The sequence below is a fragment of the Sebastes umbrosus genome, chromosome 9, assembly GCF_015220745.1.
Source record: "Sebastes umbrosus isolate fSebUmb1 chromosome 9, fSebUmb1.pri, whole genome shotgun sequence".
Lineage (NCBI taxonomy): Eukaryota > Metazoa > Chordata > Actinopteri > Perciformes > Sebastidae > Sebastes > Sebastes umbrosus.
The window spans coordinates 30,277,024-30,298,938 of record NC_051277.1 but is presented as its reverse complement, the minus strand read 5'-3'; the positions used below and the strand labels follow the sequence as shown (position 1 = coordinate 30,298,938).

General features: G+C 42.8%; 13 non-coding genes across 13 annotated transcripts; all 13 read right to left on the bottom strand.

Annotated features, from left to right (window-relative positions):
* Window positions 1-11,556: 11,556 nt before the first annotated feature.
* On the bottom strand, window positions 11,557-11,638 carry trnal-aag. The gene has a single exon. It is a non-coding gene; the product is annotated as a tRNA-Leu (tRNA).
* Window positions 11,639-13,025: 1,387 nt separating this feature from the next.
* trnal-aag lies at window positions 13,026-13,107 on the bottom strand. The gene has a single exon. It is a non-coding gene; the product is annotated as a tRNA-Leu (tRNA).
* A 903-nt stretch (window positions 13,108-14,010) lies between these two features.
* Window positions 14,011-14,092, bottom strand: trnal-uag. The gene has a single exon. It is a non-coding gene; the product is annotated as a tRNA-Leu (tRNA).
* A 400-nt stretch (window positions 14,093-14,492) lies between these two features.
* On the bottom strand, window positions 14,493-14,574 carry trnal-aag. Its single transcript has one exon. It is a non-coding gene; the product is annotated as a tRNA-Leu (tRNA).
* A 626-nt stretch (window positions 14,575-15,200) lies between these two features.
* On the bottom strand, window positions 15,201-15,282 carry trnal-uag. The gene has a single exon. It is a non-coding gene; the product is annotated as a tRNA-Leu (tRNA).
* A 390-nt stretch (window positions 15,283-15,672) lies between these two features.
* trnal-aag lies at window positions 15,673-15,754 on the bottom strand. Its single transcript has one exon. It is a non-coding gene; the product is annotated as a tRNA-Leu (tRNA).
* A 1,172-nt stretch (window positions 15,755-16,926) lies between these two features.
* On the bottom strand, window positions 16,927-17,008 carry trnal-uag. The gene has a single exon. It is a non-coding gene; the product is annotated as a tRNA-Leu (tRNA).
* A 410-nt stretch (window positions 17,009-17,418) lies between these two features.
* trnal-aag lies at window positions 17,419-17,500 on the bottom strand. Its single transcript has one exon. It is a non-coding gene; the product is annotated as a tRNA-Leu (tRNA).
* A 1,098-nt stretch (window positions 17,501-18,598) lies between these two features.
* Window positions 18,599-18,680, bottom strand: trnal-aag. Its single transcript has one exon. It is a non-coding gene; the product is annotated as a tRNA-Leu (tRNA).
* A 1,172-nt stretch (window positions 18,681-19,852) lies between these two features.
* trnal-uag lies at window positions 19,853-19,934 on the bottom strand. Its single transcript has one exon. It is a non-coding gene; the product is annotated as a tRNA-Leu (tRNA).
* Window positions 19,935-20,344: 410 nt separating this feature from the next.
* trnal-aag lies at window positions 20,345-20,426 on the bottom strand. The gene has a single exon. It is a non-coding gene; the product is annotated as a tRNA-Leu (tRNA).
* Window positions 20,427-21,044: 618 nt separating this feature from the next.
* trnal-uag lies at window positions 21,045-21,126 on the bottom strand. The gene has a single exon. It is a non-coding gene; the product is annotated as a tRNA-Leu (tRNA).
* Window positions 21,127-21,525: 399 nt separating this feature from the next.
* Window positions 21,526-21,607, bottom strand: trnal-aag. Its single transcript has one exon. It is a non-coding gene; the product is annotated as a tRNA-Leu (tRNA).
* Window positions 21,608-21,915: the final 308 nt, after the last annotated feature.

Here is a 21,915-nt window from a genome sequence, read left to right as displayed (position 1 = left end):
ATACTACACAGTGAGGTGATTCCAAATGATCTTGTGTTATCGATCACTGACTGCATAGTAGAGAATGACTCAGAGGCAACACTGTGACCAAGTTTTCTTCTTGCCTGGCTGTCAGTTTGGAGATTGGGTACACCTCTTACGGCCATGCCAGACCGGTCACGTCAGCAGCGCTTGGCAGTTGCCTCGCTGAACTGATGCTTCTCTCACGCGTGTGGTGTCCACACTGGCAGCGCTGCTGCAGCCAGCCCCTTCTTTCTACATAGAGTTTGCCTTTCATCATGGCCATTTCATTTCATTATAAATGTCAATTATATTTATTTTAGCCATTAAATTTTAAGAAGCGTGTGCTCATTTGTAAATAATAGTAATAATCCACAATTAAAACCTGGTACTTTATTCGTTGATGGAGCCCTGCAAGTCACTGCATTTTCTACAACACTGTCCTGTAAATATTTGAAAATAAAAGCCTTGTTTTAACAAATTAATTCTGTCCAAGGCTTTTATTTTGAAACGGAAGCAGGAGGTGCTGAGTTGAAAATAAATCTTTAATTTGTTTCATGTCTGTGACATATTCTACACATACAGAACATTGAAACAGTAGTAACACAAGGTTTTTATTCTGAAATATTTACAGGACAGTGTTGTAGAAAATGCAGGAACTTGCAGGACTCCATGAATGAATAAAGTACCATGGTTTAATTGTGAATTAAACAAATTAAATTAACATTTTAATTTTGTGACCGAGCCATGTGACCGAACGGACGCTACTGTACCTGCTCCATGGGCCCAATGGATACGGAAGATCGCTGTAAGATCCGGGTACTTTTCCAGTCGCAAGTCGAGCCATTTTGGCATCATGCGTCACTGAGAAACTTTCATAGGAATGAATGGGGCCCGGCCTCCAACGCTGTATCCAGTTCTCTTTATAAATCCATGCCACTGACAAAGCGTCGGTATTTGACGAGTTGGGAGTGAGAACGGATTGTTTATTCAGTTTGCTGGAGTTTGTGAGTTCTGTCTGAGAGCTAGTATCCAAAGAATTGCCCATCAATAATAGACTGGATGTACGTGCATTTTCTTTTCTGCTTTTCTTCTGATTTGACTCCTTTGTAAATCTCTAGTAATGAAAAGCCTTGTATGCTAAGAAAGCACTAGCACGTTTGGATCAAAATCAAGGTCTACAAGCTTCAGACAGAAATATTTATGTCATGTCAATCAGTTCTACAGAAATTATCAGTACATTGTTAATGATTTGGCTCCGTAGCAGGCCTGTGAAAGCAATCTTCCCACAATTGAAACTGTTTTGTGGCTATTGACACTTTTTCAGTGAAACTAACTCCTCCAGCCCTCCTCTCTTCCACCCACTGGAATGTATTGATTGAACCCTGCCTATTTTAAAAAAGCAATCAAATGTATTGCAGTTTTTTAAGAAACCTTTCCAAATTCCTTTCCCTTCTCTCAACCATACTTATAACAACGTCAGTTCTATATTTTCCCCCAACACACACACACACAAAAATAAAAACCTGGTGTTGTAATCCCTCCCAACATAAAATATGTCCTGTCTCCATGTGTGAGAGGCAATCAGAGAAACACTCTGTGTCCTTGTTTTGTCCGACAGAAGCTGCCACACAGACCCTGTCTGTACAGCACCAGTACTGTATGTACAAGTACAATGATCGCCATTGTTCGAGGATGGTTTAACATGGGGTCTAATCAAAGCTACATACTTTCTAATCAAAGCTTAATACTTGGTCGATCATAAGTGAGTCCGACACCATCCACGGCCTCTTTCTCTGTAAGCCTCTACTGTTGCAATCCATCACAACAGAAAATGAGTTTTGTCTCCATTTGTGAGAAGCAATCAGGTCTGGCCGGCCTTATCCACACATTGCATCATGTCTTTGTTGTGGTCTGACATGACTACAGCTGGCGGCCAGCAATGGCTACACAGTTAGTATTAATATAAGATGATGGAGGGTGGGAGTAGAGTGCGTTTTTCAACCTCTCATGACTCTCTGAACCTTTGCATTTCATTCAAATAAAGTATGGAATTCAAAACATATTTTTAAAAAGTTTTACAGTAAAACTTTGTAGTGTATATGTCTTACTATTAAAGCTGCAGTGGGTAGAAATGGAGCAAATATCATTCAAAAAAGTAATAAAATAGTCACTATATCCTGACAGTAGTGCATGAGACAGGTAATCTGAAAGAAATCATGTTCCTCTGTGTCCTCCTAACGGCATCTGCAAGATTTCACAGAATGGAGGAAAACAAGCAGTCAGCTGATCTGGAGTCTGCTGTCCAGCTGCCGTCTATGAGAGCCAGCTGTCAATCACAAACATTTTGTAGTGTACTGTTTAGCTGCAAAATGAGAGCCATTTTGAGAACAGTTGAAGAAATACCAAGCACCGCCCACCAGCCGGAGCACAGCCAATAGGAACGCTCTCTCTCTCTGAAATGACCTGTGATTGGCCAAAGTCTCCCGTCATGGGCTAGATTTTTAAAGCCTGAAAACAGAGCCATGAGGAGGAGCAGAAGTCTAGTTATCTCTCAGATGACTTGAATTACAATATGCCGAAAGATTATTATGGATTTTTTGCCCAATGATGCCAAAAATATACTGCCTACTGCCACTTTAAGTACTCATATCGGTACTCAGTATCGATCGAGTACCCAAATGTAAGTACTTGTACTCGGTCTGAAAAAAAGTGGTGTCGGAGCATCCCTTAATCTTTTTTAGAACAGCCCCTGGAGTGTACAAGTTAACTAACGTAATCATCTGTGAACTCAGGGTTTTATCTCTCGTTAGTTCAACGTTGGTTGTGTGTGTTTGAGGACTTGTTGCTTTTCTCGCTTTTGCAGGTGCCGTAACTTTCCCCCTCCAGTATTCAGTCATTTTAGAGAAGCACCAGCCACCATTTGATAAATGTTAGAGCCAAGGCAGAAGTAAATCAGCAGTAGAATATTTATAGTCGTATCTACTGCTGGATAGATGCAACGTTTGGGGACAAAGAACGGGAAAATTGCAAGGTGACCGAATTGCTCATCAGACCAAGATGCATAATCCTGCAGATGCTCATCACATCCTGAGTTCAAATGCATGCCACTCTCTGTCTATCTTTACTGTCACCTCCCTCATTGTTCCATCTAATGAAGCAGAGACGCCATGAAAAAAAAATATGTTTGAGTAAACAAAGGCAGTTCAGCTTTATTTTCTAGTGGTTTACTGGTGGTGGTAAAAAACGAAAAAGCCACTCTAGGGTATGAGCCTGCATCCTTGAACCAAAGACCATCCAAAAGATGAGAAATGACTTGGAAATGGGCTATTGAGACAGTAACACGCAGATGTGCGCTCACTGTCACACACACACACACACATACACACACATACACACATATACACACAGTCGCTCCACAAATGTGAGACACACCCAATGTGCCAGGAAATAAATCCTGAATTGACTCGGGACACACACACTGTCGTTGGAAAAGACTTGGACATTCTCTTTGCTCGCAAACACACACAGCACATAAACTTTAAGGACATGAACACACGCAGACACACTCACCCAATTTGAGGCTCTATCAGGGGTGAAATAGAATTTAATGGCACCACTCGTGAAGTTGCCCTCAGTAGAAAATGACCAAAACTTTTTGTCTGAGTTCAGATGAGGGACTGTTAGCTGAGAGCTTATATAGAGTCAGCTTTGTGACTGGAAGGTCAGTCGTTTGAATATTTCCATTCAACACTGATATTCCCAAATGGGGACGGAAATGAGTCACTTGCTCTCATTGTGTATTTAGTATTCATTAAGCGTGTGGTTGATTGAGACTTACTCAGTCGATGGACACCCTTTTTGTTTAGATGTTTCAGAACGTCTGGAGGTTGAAAACAAAGGACACAAGTTGATAAGTACTGACCTTTTCTCTTTTATATGGTAAGATGCTGTTTTTTTCTAGCAGCTTTGAGGGTGGACTGAGCTAAATGCTCACATTAGCATGCTAACATGCTTGCAATGATAATGCTGACATGCATACTATAATCAGGTACAATGTCTACCACATTCACTGTGTGGGTTTTCAACATATAATAAAGGATTATCTGACCTAACGTGGACAACCGGTGAGAAATATCACTTCATTAGCAAGGTTTGAATTGATATAAACAAAATAAATAACCTACCACAAAGGTTTATATGATAAATGAGTTTTTGTTTGAGTTATGGAGAAGGTGTATAACCATTAAATGTATATTTCTTCCTACTCCTTTTTTAACATTTATTTTTGTTGATTATTTAATTATTGACAGTTTGCTATATGTATCAAGTCACCATTCTCTCAAGCTAAAAAATGTACCTGTTAATCACACATCAAAGCTGACGCCAGGGAAGAAAAGTATTCCTTATGTGGAAACGTACCTCTTGCGTGATGAAACATTTTGCAACTGTTCAGAACTGAGTGGTTGAGCCCAGGAAAAAAAACAAATAGAAAAGAAGAAAGAAACATAGGAAGGAACAGCAAGAGGCTCGGAACAGTCAATGATGGCATTTCTATGGTAACCACCAGCATAATTAACATTGTGTGAAAATACAACTATTTGGTCACGATTATTAGTTACACTGCTGATCACCTTATCTAAATTTCCACACAAAACGCCCTGTTCTTACTCAGTGTGCTCTGCAGGTCACAGAATATAACAATTGACGTTTGTTTAATCTAACCTAAAGGCCCGGTCACACCACAAAATGGCACAGCTACATTATCATCATCATTAAGTATTAACTTCAAAACATACTTAAAGTACATGAGAGTAATGTATGCTATTGGATTATAAGTATTGACGCATTAATGTCTACATCACTTTAATGATGCAGTTGGTAAAGGTAGGGCTAATGTTAACTAATTCATATAGGCCTACTACAGAGTAGCTTGTGAATCCCCCCCCGATCAATACAGTCTTAATTTATTAAAACCTATAATAACATTACTGTTGCGCTTGTTTCTCTCCTTTTTTCCTTTTTCCTCTCTCTCTCCCCCAATTGCTGTTTGTCATCGGGGGCAGAGGCGGAGCTTTATACACAGTCTATGCACTGAGAGACGGCACTCGGCAGTCCCGCTAGCTTGTTGCTACCAATATCAGCTGCTCTGATTCAACAACTTCGAGTTTAAAAGACTGTGATTTAACGTTAAACCAAGTAAAAGTAGAAGAGCTATGAATAAGGAAAAATAAATAACTAACTGACGAAAGTCCGCTAGCCCATAGGCTAATCCATGCCATGTAAAATACCATAGACATGCAGGAAGTGCCCAGAGTATTATAGCGACAGGGAAGGCCCACATTTCCCATCATGCCTGCCTAGTCCCGAGTGCTGGACTGAGCATTTTAAGTTTGCTGTTTTATGTTCCAAAATGCAAATGTTACTTTTTGTTATTGTTTGTAATGTAATGTGTCTGTTCAGAACATGGTGGCTGATGTTGCTAATTGTTATTTTTGAGCTGGCTTATAGTTTTAACTATGAGTCAAGTGGCTGTTACATTTCTTGAGTCTAGCTGTATTGTCTTTGCAATGTACAAAAGTGGGCAGGGGTGGAGATCGTCGAACCTGCTTTTGAGTTTGATGGTTGAGATCGGAAGTTAATTTTGATCGGCGTGACTCACCGGTGACCCCGACCATTAAGCGCTGGTCCAACTAATCATACTCAGCCCTACATCACTGCTTCAGCACGACAGACTGGAATGTCAGGACAACAATATCAACACATACACGGATGCGGTCATTGTCCTCATCGGCAAATGCATCGATGGCGTCACACTGATGATTACTGTACAACAACTCATGTGATTTGGACGAGTACAGGAAATCTTGGTATGAACTCTGGAGAGCTATTAGCAGTGCAAAGAGACAATAGAGGAACATAGTCGAGTCTAACTACCAGGGTATCAACACCAGAAACATGTGGACTGGACTAAATCCTATCACAGACTACAAGAGGAAAACCAGCAGTGCTGAGGTAATGTCTACATCCCTCCCAGATGAGCTAAACCCATTCTATGCACGGTTTGAGGCCAACTTCATGGATGAGGAAGTACAAAAGGCCCAGGACCCCTGTCCATTAGTAATATCCAGGGCAAATCTGTGCATATCTTTTTAAAGGATTAACCCACGCAAGGCTCCAGGACCTGATGGCATTCTTGGCTCTAAGTATGTTTTAAAGGTCCCATATTATGCTCATTTTCAGTTTCATACTTGTATTTTGTGTTTCTACTGAAACATGTTTACATGCTGTAATGCTAAAAAAAAAACTTTATTTTCCTCATAATGTCTGCCTGAATATGCCTGTATTTACCCTCTGTCTGAAACGCTCCGTTTTAGTGCATTTTGACGGATTGCAACAGAATTGCATTGCTAGGTAACAGCTTGGGTCCATGTGTACTTCCTGTCAGCTGATGATATTCACAGACACTGCAACCAGGAATAAACTGGAACAAATTTAGAATGTTTATGTTTAAAATTGTGTCATTGGTCTAAATATTGTATATTCATGACATCACAAATGGGCAGAAATCCTGACAGCTCATTTCAAATGCAGAGTTTCTGAATACGCGCTGTGTGTATTTCCCTGTGGATTGAGTGCGTCGATACTTTCACAGTATTTATATAGGACTTAAGCCTGCTTTATAATTAAAAAAAACATGAAAATCTCACTTTTTTATAATATGGGGCCTTTAAGTTGTATGTAGAGGGGAAAAAAAGTAATTACATTGTTGGACTCCTGTTTTGAAGTTTTAGCCAAAGCAATTAAGAGCAGAGTGAACTTCCCCTGGCTAAATAATAGACGCAGGCTCACAATGGTCTTCCACTTTGACACACTACTCAGCAAGTAAACAGCGCGACAACTACAAATCAATCTCATTCCAAAATGCCCATCAAAACACAGAAACGTTCCATGCAGTGCAATCTGCCAAACTTTTCAATTTGTCGCAAACAGACAGGCAAACATCCTCAGAAAGTACGATGGATGTCTTATAATTCTGCTTCTATTTATCTGCCAACCTGTATATTTATGAGATTTATACGCTCAAGTTCTTCCACATACAGCAGCAGGTTAACAAAGCAGGACAATCAAGGTAGTTTGGGGGGTTTGGAACCAAAATATTGTGCTTCATTCATAAGATGCAAAGGCTAACATGTGTGTCTATGAGTTTCTACATATGCATTGGATCTTAGTCTGTTTGTTTATTTGCATCATCATATTCCTCGGAGCATCAAGTGGAAAGAAAGAAAGGCAGCAACCCTTCCCCCAAACAGAGAAAGATGAAAGCAGTGACAGAGAGCGAAAGAGAAGCAGCTCTCCTTCCACAGAGTGTCTGAGAGATGGTGACAGCTCATTTCCATGAACTGTCTAACTGGCCGTGATATCAGTGGCGGCTGGTGACTCAAAAAATTGGGGAGGACGGGAGGAAAACCAACCCATAAGGCATCGTGTTATTTCATTTGGTTATTTCTCTTAATTTGCACTTGCACCTCCATTCTCCATGTATGGACTGCTTGATATATTTGCTTTCATGTTCCTAATTTATTTGTCATATAGATGGGTGGGGTATACATGGGATTTTGAGTTTTGGATTTTTATTCTGTGAATCTTTTAATCTCAAAACAATTTTGTGCTTAAGTTTGACAAGTGTTATATAAATTATTTCTATAATATTATTATGACTGTTAGCTACTTATCTCTACTGTCTTATGTAAAATGAAAAATTAAGCAGTGAAACAATGGCTTGCAAGATTTCTTGAAAACAATCATGGAGCCTCAGGATGAAAATGAACCTTGTGTGTGTAATGTGTCACTAAAAGCCTGTCTGTAAACTGCTGCTCCGTTGCCCACACCGGGATCCACGGGCGTCAGGGCCGCTGCACGTCACCGTAGAGCCACTGTATGTCCAGTCTGGACAGCTGATGGCGATGCCCGAGAGGTCAGAGCGGTGCTGTCTTCATCCACTCCTAGGCGGAGTCCGACTCCTGCCGCTGCCACGCACCCCAGGCAGCCTCGGTCGTCGGTCAGCTGTCCAGACTGCCCCGCGGTAGGATACGATGGCGTGCAGCAGTCCGACACGCAGCACTCCGGGATTGGATCCCAGAATGGGGGACAAACTGCTGCACCAGGTCCTTCAGGGCTGTTACAACAAGCTAACTACTGTGTTGGCTAACACTAAAGGCCTAAATAGAAAGGATTTGTTTGATTATAAGTTTAAAAGTAGTTCGCAATTTGTACGTTATAATTTCTTTCCTAATATGCTCCTGTCTGATACTTTACTGCCAGTTCATCAGTGGCAGAGATTGAAAATGGCATTTCGAAATCATCATGGACCAAAGATGACGAATGACCTCCCTTGGAGCGTTATTTACGTGTTTTGGCCAATCACAGATAAGCATGAAAAAAATGAAATACATTGATTTGATTGAAGAGGTCCCTCCTCAAGGGAGGACAACACCTGCCCGTCCTCCCTTGCCCAAACCACCACTTTCTTGCCTGTTGAAGCATTTTAATTAGAATTTAAATAATAGTTTTTTTCCAAAGAAGTGAGATATTTTATAAATGATACTGAGATTTGGTAATGATTAATTTCAACCAATCTCTCTTATTTATATTTTGGTCTCCCTTTTGCCTCTTAAAAATAGAGGAGGACCAACTTATATAAATCCCCAATATATGCATATATATTTATGTATATTTATGTGTGTGTGTATATATATATATATATATATAGGAATGAGTGAAAGAAAGTAGGAGGCAGAGAAATATAGGTCCATGTCAAGGTGAAGCCGAGTCGGAGATGAATAGAGGGAGGATGACGCCGAAGCAAAGACAGAAGGGAGAACATAAACAGATATCTGAATCTTAGGGAGCATGAAAGGAAAACGTGAGACAGAGAAGACAGAAAGGAAACAGGAAAGGGTAGCTGGAGCAAAAATATCCAGATGTAAATAAAAAAAGTCTATGTGACCCGCTAGAGGACTAAAAACAAAAATATGTATATGTGACACACTTGCTCTTATATTCAGGCACTGCTGTGTGCAGGAGATGTTGAATTAGTGCTTAGCTTTTGACATTTTATAACACAGAGAATAGACTGAAAAAAGTTGCATTTAGCTTTCACCAATGTATTCCAAGGTATAATCTAAATATATTCGGCTGTCAAAGTAAATTCCATTATAACGCGTTAATGCAAATTAATTTTAGTGGCACTAATTTCTTTAATGCAATCGACCTTTTTTGAGATTGTAGCAGGCTCAGTTTTAAAACTAAAGTTCCTTAAAGCTTGGTCTCTTGACTTCTGACCTCAATGTAAATGAAAATAGGTTCTATGGGTACCCACGAGTCTCCCCTTTACAGACATGCCCATTTTATGATAATCACATGCAGTTTGAGGCAAGTCATAGTAAAGTCAGCACACTGACAAACTGACAACTGTTGTTGCCTGTTGGGCTGCAGTTTGCCAGGTTATGATTTGAGCATATTTTTTATGCTAAATGCAGTACCTGTGAGGGTTTCAGGAAAATATTTGTCCTTGTTTTGTGTTGTTAATTGTTTTCCAATAATAAATATATACATACATTTGCATAAAGCAGTGGTTGTCAAACTGTGACACTGTTTTCCATTTTTATTGAGAGGACAGTGGATAGAGTCTTGGAAAGGGGGGAGAGAGAGAGTGGATGCGGAAAGGGCCACAGGCCGGATTCGAACCGGGGCCGCCGCGGTCAGGAACAAGCCTTGATACATGGACGCCCGCTCTACCAACTGAGCTAACTCAGGCGCCCAAATCCACACTTCTAACTTACCTGGAGTTGCCCAAAGGAGAACTGCCTATGTGAACACATTTCTTCCAGCAATCTTAAAGGCAAGTCCAGAAAGGATGGCAGTGGTGGGATTTGAACCCACGCCTCCATAGAGACTGGAGCCTAAAATCCAGCGCCTTCGACCACACTACCTCATCTTCAAACTCTGCTCCTACTCTGCTCAGTGGTTGTAAACAAGTTCCCATTTAAGTAGTCAACAGGCAATGTTCATTGTACATTCAACAGCAACCAGAGCTTCAATGGAAATACCTTCAACCAATCAGTCAAAAGAGCAATATTTAACCATCTCTACATTTAAGAGTAGGCTAAAGACTTTCCTCTTTGATAACGCTTATACTTAAGCTGCTATAGGCCTAGACTGCCGGGGGACTTCCTATGACACACTGTCATAAGGAACTTCCTATGACACACTGAGCTCCCCTCTCCTTCTGTATATACTCATGTCCCATGTCCATGTTGTTACTAACTTCATTCCTTCCCGAGAGTCCTTGTGCCTCCTTGTCTCGCAGGTAACCGTGGAGCGGGGTCACACCTGGAGCGAGGTCATACCTGGAGCGGGATCACACCGGGAGCGAGGTTATACCTGGAGCAGGGGTACACTTGGAGCGGGGTTTCACCTGGATCTTGGTGGTCTCCGGTATTGTGGCTGCATCTGCTGCCGCGTCCGGTGCCTGCTTGACACCAACTGCTACCATCATTAATTAACTACGTCTGTACGAGGGACTACCAATGCTAACGAGGGATTTCCAACACCTAGTGACAATGTGGCAGCCTGGAGAATAACACTTCTCGGTCACTGCCAAAGACATCAAGAACTCCCAGCAAGCATGCTGATGCTGCGGGAACCAACGCACGGGCATCGATCACAGGGACGTCCCTCAACAACACTCATGGACGTACTGAGGAGAGATGCTGGACAGTGCTGGCGAGCTAGCCAGATGTATGATGGACTGAGACAGCTGGAAGTTCCACTTTAAAGCTCGTCTGGGGACGACCCAATGACATCAATTCCGATAGTTGTATTATCACTCTTTCCATCCACCACTATTGGTTTTGTGTTATCAGTCTTACTTGTATTAGCTATTACAGCTGCTAGGCTACTATTGTGGCTGCTTCTCTATCTCTCTCTCTATCTCTCTATCTCTCTATCTCTCTCTCTGTCTCTCTCTCTCTCTCTCTCTCACTCTCTCTCTATCTATCTATCCCCCCAGCCGGTCTCGGCAGATGGCCACCCGCCCTGCGCCCGGTTCTGCTCCAGGTTTCTTCCCAGTAATCGGGGTGTTTTTCCTGGCCACAGTGCGCTTGGTGGATCCTGTTGGGTCTCTAAACTATGGTGTATGGTCATAGACCTGCTCTATATATAAAGCGTCTTGAGATAACTTCTGTTGTGATTTGACGCTATACAAAAAAAAAAATTGATTTGATTTGATTTGATTTGATTTAACAGTTGACTTTGCTTGGGTTAGAAATGTTTGCAAACTGAGATTCTTGATTGAGACTGCTTGGTTCATATTTCACATTAATCATCGAAAAACATGGCTATGTCAGTCAGCATGGAGCAAGCCAAGTGGCCACTGACCCTTTTGGTAATATTGGTTACCTCACACAAGTTCACCAAGGTTAATACACTTAACTATGTTAACAAGAGGTGCATGCAACTTACTGTCTTTACCAGATACCTTACATTATCAAATGGCAGTGGTGGGATTTGAACCCACGCCTCCTGAGAGACTGGAGCCTTAATCCAGCGCCTTAGACCGCTCGGCCACACTACCTTAAAATGTGTCTTCATTATTTCAGCAGTTGTTGAACAAGTGAAGAAGGCAAATATGCAGAATAAGTTGAGATGTTTCAATGAAAATAAGAGCCACTATTTGAAGGTATTAGTACATTTTCGCCAATGCCTGGGCTGTGAGTGTTGTGAAAATAGTGATGTAGTGGCATTGTGTAACTTTACACTGGGAACCAAGTGAAAACATGGCAATGTGATTATGAAAGGAAAGGATGAAGACAGCATGGAGCCTTGCAGGCCCAAAGTATTTACACTTAGCAGAGGATGGTTTCGATCCATCGATCTCTGGGTTATGGGCCCAGCACACTTCCGCTGCGCCACTCTGCTCGCCTTTCCACCACTTGGGACATCCAAATCTGTGCTTTACTAATCATGGGCATCTTTGGGAACCTGTGGGAGCCAATGTTTCAGTAGCTTACAGGTTTCAAAGTTAAGTTAGCTTCTTTCTAGTGATTTCCAAAATTTCCTCCAGGACTCTTGAAGGTAAGTCCAAGAGGATGGACTCATCCTCCCGATCTAAAGCCTTTACAACTAGCAGAGGATGGTTTCAATCCATCGACCTCTGGGTTATGGGCCCAGCACGCTTCCGCTACGCCACTCTACTCGCTCAACAAGTCCTGGGGCTTTAACATCTGTCTTTCACTAATTGTGGGAATCTTTGGGAACCTGTGGGAACCAAAAGTTCAGCAGCTTAAAGGGTGCAAATTTATGCATTTGGGTGACCGTGCACTTCTTTCAAGTGATTTTCGCAATTCCCTCCAAGAATCCTTAAGGTTCCACTTTTTTGGGGGCACCCACACTTCTAACTTACCTGGAGTTGCCCAAAGGAGAACTGCCTATGTGAACACATTTCTTCCAGCAATCTTAAAGGCAAGTCCAGAAAGGATGGCAGTGGTGGGATTTGAACCCACGCCTCCATTGAGACTGGAGCCTAAATCCAGCGCCTTCGACTACACTACCTCATCTTTAAACTCTGCTCCTACTCTGCTCCTACTCTGCTCAGTGGTTGTAAACAAGTTCCCATTTAAGTAGTCAACTGGCAATGTTCATTGTACATTCAACAGCAACCAGAGCTTCAATGGAAATACCTTCAACCAATCAGTCAAAAGAGCAATTTTTAACAGTTGACTTTGCTTGGGTTGGAAATGTTTGCAAACTGAGATTCTTGATTGAGACTGCTTGGTTCATATTTCACATTAATCATCGAAAAACATGGCTATGTGAGTCAGCATGGAGCAAGCCAAGTGGCCACTGACCCTTTTGGTAATATTGGTTACCTCACACAAGTTCACCAAGGTTAATACACTTAACTATGTTAACAAGAGGTGCATGCAACTTACTGTCTTTACCAGATACCTTACATTATCAAATGGCAGTGGTGGGATTTGAACCCACGCCTCCTGAGAGACTGGAGCCTTAATCCAGCGCCTTAGACCGCTCGGCCACACTACCTTAAAATGTGTCTTCATTGTTTCAGCAGTTGTTGAACAAGTGAAGAAGGCAATTATGCAGAATAAGTTGAGATGTTTCAATGAAAATAAGAGCCACTATTTGAAGGTATTAGTACATTTTCGCCAATGCCTGGGCTGTGAGTGTTGTGAAAATAGTGATGTAGTGGCATTGTGTAACTTTACACTGGGAACTAAGTGAAAACATGGCAATGTGATTATGAAAGGAAAGGCTGAAGCCAGCATGGAGCTTTGCAGGCCCAAAGTATTTACACTTAGCAGAGGATGGTTTCGATCCATCGACCTCTGGGTTATGGGCCCAGCACGCTTCCGCTGCGCCACTCTGCTCGCCTTTCCACGACTTGGGACTTCCAAATCTGTGCTTTACTAATCATGGGCATCTTTGGGAACCTGTGGGAACCAATGTTTCAGTAGCTTACAGGTTTCAAAGTTAAGTTAGCTTCTTTCTAGTGATTTCCAAAATTTCCTCCAGGACTCTTGAAGGTAAGTCCAAGAGGACGGACTCATCCTCCCGATCTAAAGCCTTTACACTTAGCAGAGGATGGTTTCGATCCATCGACCTCTGGGTTATGGGCCCAGCACGCTTCCGCTGCACCACTCTGCTCGCTCAACAAGTCCTGGGGCTTTAACATCTGTCTTTCACTAATTGTGGGAATCTTTGGGAACCCGTGGGAACCAAAAGTTCAGCAGCTTAAAGGGTGCAAATGTATGCATTTGGGGGACCGTGCACTTCTTTCTAGTGATTTTCGCAATTCCCTCCAAGAATCCTTAAGGTTCCACTTTTTTGGGGGCACCCACACTTCTAACTTACCTGGAGTTGCCCAAAGGAGAACTGCCTATGTGAACACATTTCTTCCAGCAATCTTAAAGGCAAGTCCAGAAAGGATGGCAGTGGTGGGATTTGAACCCACGCCTCCATAGAGACTGGAGCCTAAATCCAGCGCCTTCGACCACTCGGCCACACTACCTCATCTTTAAACTCTGATCCTACTCTGCTCAGTGGTTGTAAACAAGTTCCCATTTAAGTAGTCAACTGGCAATGTTCATTGTACATTCAACAGCAACCAGAGCTTCAATGGAAATACCTTCAACCAATCAGTCAAAAGAGCAATATTTAACAGTTGACTTTGCTTGGGTTGGAAATTTTTGCAAACTGAGATTCTTGATTGAGACTGCTTGGTTCATATTTCACATTAATCATCGAAAAAACATGGCTATGTGAGTCAGCATGGAGCAAGCCAAGTGGCCACTGACCCTTTTGGTAATATTGGTTACCTCACACAAGTTCACCAAGGTTAATACACTTAACTATGTTAACAAGAGGTGCATGCAACTTACTGTCTTTACCAGATACCTTACATTATCAAATGGCAGTGGTGGGATTTGAACCCACGCCTCCTGAGAGACTGGAGCCTTAAGCCAGCGCCTTAGACCGCTCGGCCACACTACCTTAAAATGTTTCTTCATTGTTTCAGCAGTTGTTGAACAAGTGAAGAAGGCAAATATGCAGAATAAGTTGAGATGTTTCAATGAAAATAAGAGCCACTATTTGAAGGTATTAGTACATTTTCGCCAATGCCTGGGCTGTGAGTGTTGTGAAAATAGTGATGTAGTGGCATTGTGTAACTTTACACTGGGAACCAAGTGAAAACATGGCAATGTGATTATGAAAGGAAAGGCTGAAGCCAGCATGGAGCTTTGCAGGCCCAAAGTATTTACACTTAGCAGAGGATGGTTTTGATCCATCGACCTCTGGGTTATGGGCCCAGCACGCTTCCGCTGCGCCACTCTGCTCGCTCAACAAGTCCTGGGGCTTTAACATCTGTCTTTCACTAATTGTGGGAATCTTTGGGAACCCGTGGGAACCAAAAGTTCAGCAGCTTAAAGGGTGCAAATTTATGCATTTGGGTGACCGTGCACTTCTTTCTAGTGATTTTCGCAATTCCCTCCAAGAATCCTTAAGGTTCCACTTTTTTGGGGGCACCCACACTTCTAACTTACCTGGAGTTGCCCAAAGGAGAACTGCCTATGTGAACACATTTCTTCCAGCAATCTTAAAGGCAAGTCCAGAAAGGATGGCAGTGGTGGGATTTGAACCCACGCCTCCATTGAGACTGGAGCCTAAATCCAGCGCCTTCGACTACTCAGCCACACTACCTCATCTTTAAACTCTGCTCCTACTCTGCTCAGTGGTTGTAAACAAGTTCCCATTTAAGTAGTCAACTGGCAGTGTTCATTGTACATTCAACAGCAACCAGAGCTTCAATGGAAATACCTTCAACCAATCAGTCAAAAGAGCAATTTTTAACAGTTGACTTTGCTTGGGTTGGAAATGTTTGCAAACTGAGATTCTTGATTGAGACTGCTTGGTTCATATTTCACATTAATCATCGAAAAACATGGCTATGTGAGTCAGCATGGAGCAAGCCAAGTGGCCACTGACCCTTTTGGTAATATTGGTTACCTCACACAAGTTCACCAAGGTTAATACACTTAACAAGAGGTGCATGCAGCTTACTGTCTTTACCAGATACCTTACATTATCAAATGGCAGTGGTGGGATTTGAACCCACGCCTCCTGAGAGACTGGAGCCTTAATCCAGCGCCTTAGACCGCTCGGCCACACTACCTTAAAATGTGTCTTCATTGTTTCAGCAGTTGTTGAACAAGTGAAGAAGGCAAATATGCAGAATAAGTTGAGGTGTTTCAATGAAAATAAGAGCCACTATTTGAAGGTATTAGTACATTTTCGCCAATGCCTGGGCTGTGAGTGTAGTGAAAATAGTGATATTGTGTAACTTTACACTGGTAACCAAGTGAAAACATGGCAATGTGATTATAAAAGGAAAGGATGAAGACAGCATGGAGCTTTGCAGGCCCAAAGTATTTACACTTAGCAGAGGATGGTTTCGATCCATCGACCTCTGGGTTATGGGCCCAGCACGCTTCCGCTGCGCCACTCTGCTCGCCGTTCCACCACTTGGGACTTCCAAATCTGTGCTTTACTAATCATGGGCATCTTTGGGAACCTGTGGGAACCAATGTTTCAGTAGCTTACAGGTTTCAAAGTTAAGTTAGCTTCTTTCTAGTGATTTCCAAAATTTCCTCCAGGACTCTTGAAGGTAAGTCCAAGAGGATGGACTCATCCTCCCGATCTAAAGCCTTTACAACTAGCAGAGGATGGTTTCGATCCATCGACCTCTGGGTTATGGGCCCAGCACACTTCCGCTGCCCCACTCTGCTCGCCTTTCCACGACTTGGGACTTCCAAATCTGTGCTTTACTAATCATGGGCATCTTTGGGAACCTGTGGGAACCAATGTTTAAGTAGCTTACAGGTTTCAAAGTTAAGTTAGCTTCTTTCTAGTGATTTCCAAAATTTCCTCCAGGACTCTTGAAGGTAAGTCCAAGAGGATGGACTCATCCTCCTGATCTAAAGCCTTTACAACTAGCAGAGGATGGTTTCCATCCATCGACCTCTGGGTCATGGGCCCAGCACGCTCCCGCTGCACCACTCTGCTCGCTCAACAAGTCCTGGGGCTTTAACATCTGTCTTTCACTAATTGTGGGAATCTTTGGGAATCCGTGGGAACCAAAAGTTCAGCAGCTTAAAGGGTGCAAATTTATGCATTTGGGGGACCGTGCAGTTCTTTCTAGTGATTTTCGCAATTCCCTCCGAGAATCCTTAAGGTTCCACTTTTTTGGGGGCACCCACACTTCTAACTTACCTGGAGTTGCCCAAAGGAGAACTGCCTATGTGAACACATTTCTTCCAGCAATCTTAAAGGCAAGTCCAGAAAGGATGGCAGTGGTGGGATTTGAACCCACGCCTCCATAGAGACTGGAGCCTAAAGCCAGCGCCTTCGACCACTCGGCCACACTACCTCATCTTTAAACTCTGCTCCTACTCTGCTCCTACTCTGCTCAGTGGTTGTAAACAAGTTCCCATTTAAGTAGTCAACTGGCAATGTTCATTGTACATTCAACAGCAACCAGAGCTTCAATGGAAATACCTTCAACCAATCAGTCAAAAGAGCAATATTTAACAGTTGACTTTGCTTGGGTTGGAAATGTTTGCAAACTGAGATTCTTGATTGAGACTGCTTGGTTCATATTTCACATTAATCATCGAAAAACATGGCTATGTGAGTCAGCATGGAGCAAGCCAAGTGGCCACTGACCCTTTTGGTAATATTGGTTACCTCACACAAGTTCACCAAGGTTAATACACTTAACTATGTTAACAAGAGGTGCATGCAACTTACTGTCTTTACCAGATACCTTACATTATCAAATGGCAGTGGTGGGATTTGAACCCACGCCTCCTGAGAGACTGGAGCCTTAATCCAGCGCCTTAGACCGCTCGGCCACACTACCTTAAAATGTGTCTTTATTGTTTCAGCAGTTGTTGAACAAGTGAAGAGCGCAAATATGCAGACTAAGTTGAGATGTTTCAATGAAAATAAGAGCCACTATTTGAAGGTATTAGTACATTTTCGCCAATGCCTGGGCTGTGAGTGTTGTGAAAATAGTGATGTAGTGGCATTGTGTAACTTTACACTGGGAACCAAGTGAAAACATGGCAATGTGATTATGAAAGGAAAGGCTGAAGCCAGCATGGAGCTTTGCAGGCCCAAAGTATTTACACTTAGCAGAGGATGGTTTTGATCCATCGACCTCTGGGTTATGGGCCCAGCACGCTTCCGCTGCGCCACTCTGCTCGCTCAACAAGTCCTGGGGCTTTAACATCTGTCTTTCACTAATTGTGGGAATCTTTGGGAACCCGTGGGAACCAAAAGTTCAGCAGCTTAAAGGGTGCAAATTTATGCATTTGGGTGACCGTGCACTTCTTTCTAGTTATTTTCGCAATTCCCTCCAAGAATCCTTAAGGTTCCACTTTTTTGGGGGCACCCACACTTCTAACTTACCTGGAGTTGCCCAAAGGAGAACTGCCTATGTGAACACATTTCTTCCAGCAATCTTAAAGGCAAGTCCAGAAAGGATGGCTGTGGTGGGATTTGAACCCACGCCTCCATTGAGACTGGAGCCTAAATCCAGCACCTTCGACTACTCAGCCACACTACCTCATCTTTAAACTCTGCTCCTACTCTGCTCAGTGGTTGTAAACAAGTTCCCATTTAAGTAGTCAACTGGCAGTGTTCATTGTACATTCAACAGCAACCAGAGCTTCAATGGAAATACCTTCAACCAATCAGTCAAAAGAGCAATTTTTAACAGTTGACTTTGCTTGGGTTGGAAATGTTTGCAAACTGAGATTCTTGATTGAGACTGCTTGGTTCATATTTCACATTAATCATCGAAAAACATGGCTATGTGAGTCAGCATGGAGCAAGCCAAGTGGCCACTGACCCTTTTGGTAATATTGGTTACCTCACACAAGTTCACCAAGGTTAATACACTTAACAAGAGGTGCATGCAGCTTACTGTCTTTACCAGATACCTTCCATTATCAAATGGCAGTGGTGGGATTTGAACCCACGCCTCCTGAGAGACTGGAGCCTTAATCCAGCGCCTTAGACCGCTCGGCCACACTACCTTAAAATGTGTCTTCATTGTTTCAGCAGTTGTTGAACAAGTGAAGAAGGCAAATATGCAGAATAAGTTGAGGTGTTTCAATGAAAATAAGAGCCACTATTTGAAGGTATTAGTACATTTTCGCCAATGCCTGGGCTGTGAGTGTAGTGAAAATAGTGATATTGTGTAACTTTACACTGGTAACCAAGTGAAAACATGGCAATGTGATTATGACAGGAAAGGATGAAGACAGCATGGAGCTTTGCAGGCCCAAAGTATTTACACTTAGCAGAGGATGGTTTCGATCCATCGACCTCTGGGTTATGGGCCCAGCACGCTTCCGCTGCGCCACTCTGCTCGCCATTCCACCACTTGGGACTTCCAAATCTGTGCTTTACTAATCATGGGCATCTTTGGGAACCTGTGGGAACCAATGTTTCAGTAGCTTACAGGTTTCAAAGTTAAGTTAGCTTCTTTCTAGTGATTTCCAAAATTTCCTCCAGGACTCTTGAAGGTAAGTCCAAGAGGATGGACTCATCCTCCCGATCTAAAGCCTTTACAACTAGCAGAGGATGGTTTCGATCCATCGACCTCTGGGTTATGGGCCCAGCACGCTTCCGCTGCGCCACTCTGCTCGCCGTTCCACCACTTGGGACTTCCAAATCTGTGCTTTACTAATCATGGGCATCTTTGGGAACCTGTGGGAACCAATGTTTCAGTAGCTTACAGGTTTCAAAGTTAAGTTAGCTTCTTTCTAGTGATTTCCAAAATTTCCTCCAGGACTCTTGAAGGTAAGTCCAAGAGGATGGACTCATCCTCCCGATCTAAAGCCTTTACAACTAGCAGAGGATGGTTTCCATCCATCGACCTCTGGGTCATGGGCCCAGCACGCTCCCGCTGCACCACTCTGCTCGCTCAACAAGTCCTGGGGCTTTAACATCTGTCTTTCACTAATTGTGGGAATCTTTGGGAATCCGTGGGAACCAAAAGTTCAGCAGCTTAAAGGGTGCAAATTTATGCATTTGGGGTACCGTGCACTTCTTTCTAGTGATTTTCGCAATTCCCTCCAAGAATCCTTAAGGTTCCACTTTTTTGGGGGCACCCACACTTCTAACTTACCTGGAGTTGCCCAAAGGAGAACTGCCTATGTGAACACATTTCTTCCAGCAATCTTAAAGGCAAGTCCAGAAAGGATGGCAGTGGTGGGATTTGAACCCACGCCTCCATAGAGACTGGAGCCTAAATCCAGCGCCTTCGACCACTCGGCCACACTACCTCATCTTTAAACTCTGCTCCTACTCTGCTCCTACTCTGCTCAGTGGTTGTAAACAAGTTCCCATTTAAGTAGTCAACTGGCAATGTTCATTGTACATTCAACAGCAACCAGAGCTTCAATGGAAATACCTTCAACCAATCAGTCAAAAGAGCAATTTTTAACAGTTGACTTTGCTTGGGTTGGAAATGTTTGCAAACTGAGTTTCTTGATTGAGACTGCTTGGTTCATATTTCACATTAATCATCGAAAAACATGGCTATGTGAGTCAGCATGGAGCAAGCCAAGTGGCCACTGACCCTTTTGGTAATATTGGTTACCTCACACAAGTTCACCAAGGTTAATACACTTAACTATGTTAACAAGAGGTGCATGCAACTTACTGTCTTTACCAGATACCTTACATTATCAAATGGCAGTGGTGGGATTTGAACCCACGCCTCCTGAGAGACTGGAGCCTTAATCCAGCGCCTTAGACCGCTCGGCCACACTACCTTAAAATGTGTCTTCATTGTTTCAGCAGTTGTTGAACAAGTGAAGAGCGCGAATATGCAGACTAAGTTGAGATGTTTCAATGAAAATAAGAGCCACTATTTGAAGGTATTAGTACATTTTCGCCAATGCCTGGGCTGTGAGTGTTGTGAAAATAGTGATATTGTGTAACTTTACACTGGGAACCAAGTGAAAACATGGCAATGTGATTATGAAAGGAAAGGATGAAGACAGCATGGAGCCTTGCAGGCCCAAAGTATTTACACTTAGCAGAGGATGGTTTCGATCCATCGACCTCTGGGTTATGGGCCCAGCACGCTTCCGCTGCGCCACTCTGCTCGCTCAACAAGTCCTGGGGCTTTAACATCTGTCTTTCACTAATTGTGGGAATCTTTGGGAACCCGTGGGAACCAAAAGTTCAGCAGCTTAAAGGGTGCAAATTTATGCATTTGGGTGACCGTGCACTTCTTTCTAGTGATTTTCGCAATTCCCTCCAAGAATCCTTAAGGTTCCACTTTTTTGGGGGCACCCACACTTCTAACTTACCTGGAGTTGCCCAAAGGAGAACTGCCTATGTGAACACATTTCTTCCAGCAATCTTAAAGGCAAGTCCAGAAAGGATGGCAGTGGTGGGATTTGAACCCACGCCTCCATTGAGACTGGAGCCTAAATCCAGCGCCTTCGACTACTCAGCCACACTACCTCATCTTTAAACTCTGCTCCTACTCTGCTCAGTGGTTGTAAACAAATTCCCATTTAAGTAGTCAACTGGCAGTGTTCATTGTACATTCAACAGCAACCAGAGCTTCAATGGAAATACCTTCAACCAATCAGTCAAAAGAGCAATTTTTAACAGTTGACTTTGCTTGGGTTGGAAATGTTTGCAAACTGAGATTCTTGATTGAGACTGCTTGGTTCATATTTCACATTAATCATCAAAAAACATGGCTATGTGAGTCAGCATGGAGCAAGCCAAGTGGCCACTGACCCTTTTGGTAATATTGGTTACCTCACACAAGTTCACCAAGGTTAATACACTTAACTATGTTAACAAGAGGTGCATGCAACTTACTGTCTTTACCAGATACCTTACATTATCAAATGGCAGTGGTGGGATTTGAACCCACGCCTCCTGAGAGACTGGAGCCTTAATCCAGCGCCTTAGACCGCTCGGCCACACTACCTTAAAATGTGTCTTCATTGTTTCAGCAGTTGTTGAACAAGTGAAGAAGGCAAATATGCAGAATAAGTTGAGGTGTTTCAATGAAAATAAGAGCCACTATTTGAAGGTATTAGTACATTTTCGCCAATGCCTGGGCTGTGAGTGTTGTGAAAATAGTGATATTGTGTAACTTTACACTGGGAACCAAGTGAAAACATGGCAATGTGATTATGAAAGGAAAGGATGAAGACAGCATGGAGCTTTGCAGGCCCAAAGTATTTACACTTAGCAGAGGATGGTTTCGATCCATCGACCTCTGGGTTATGGGCC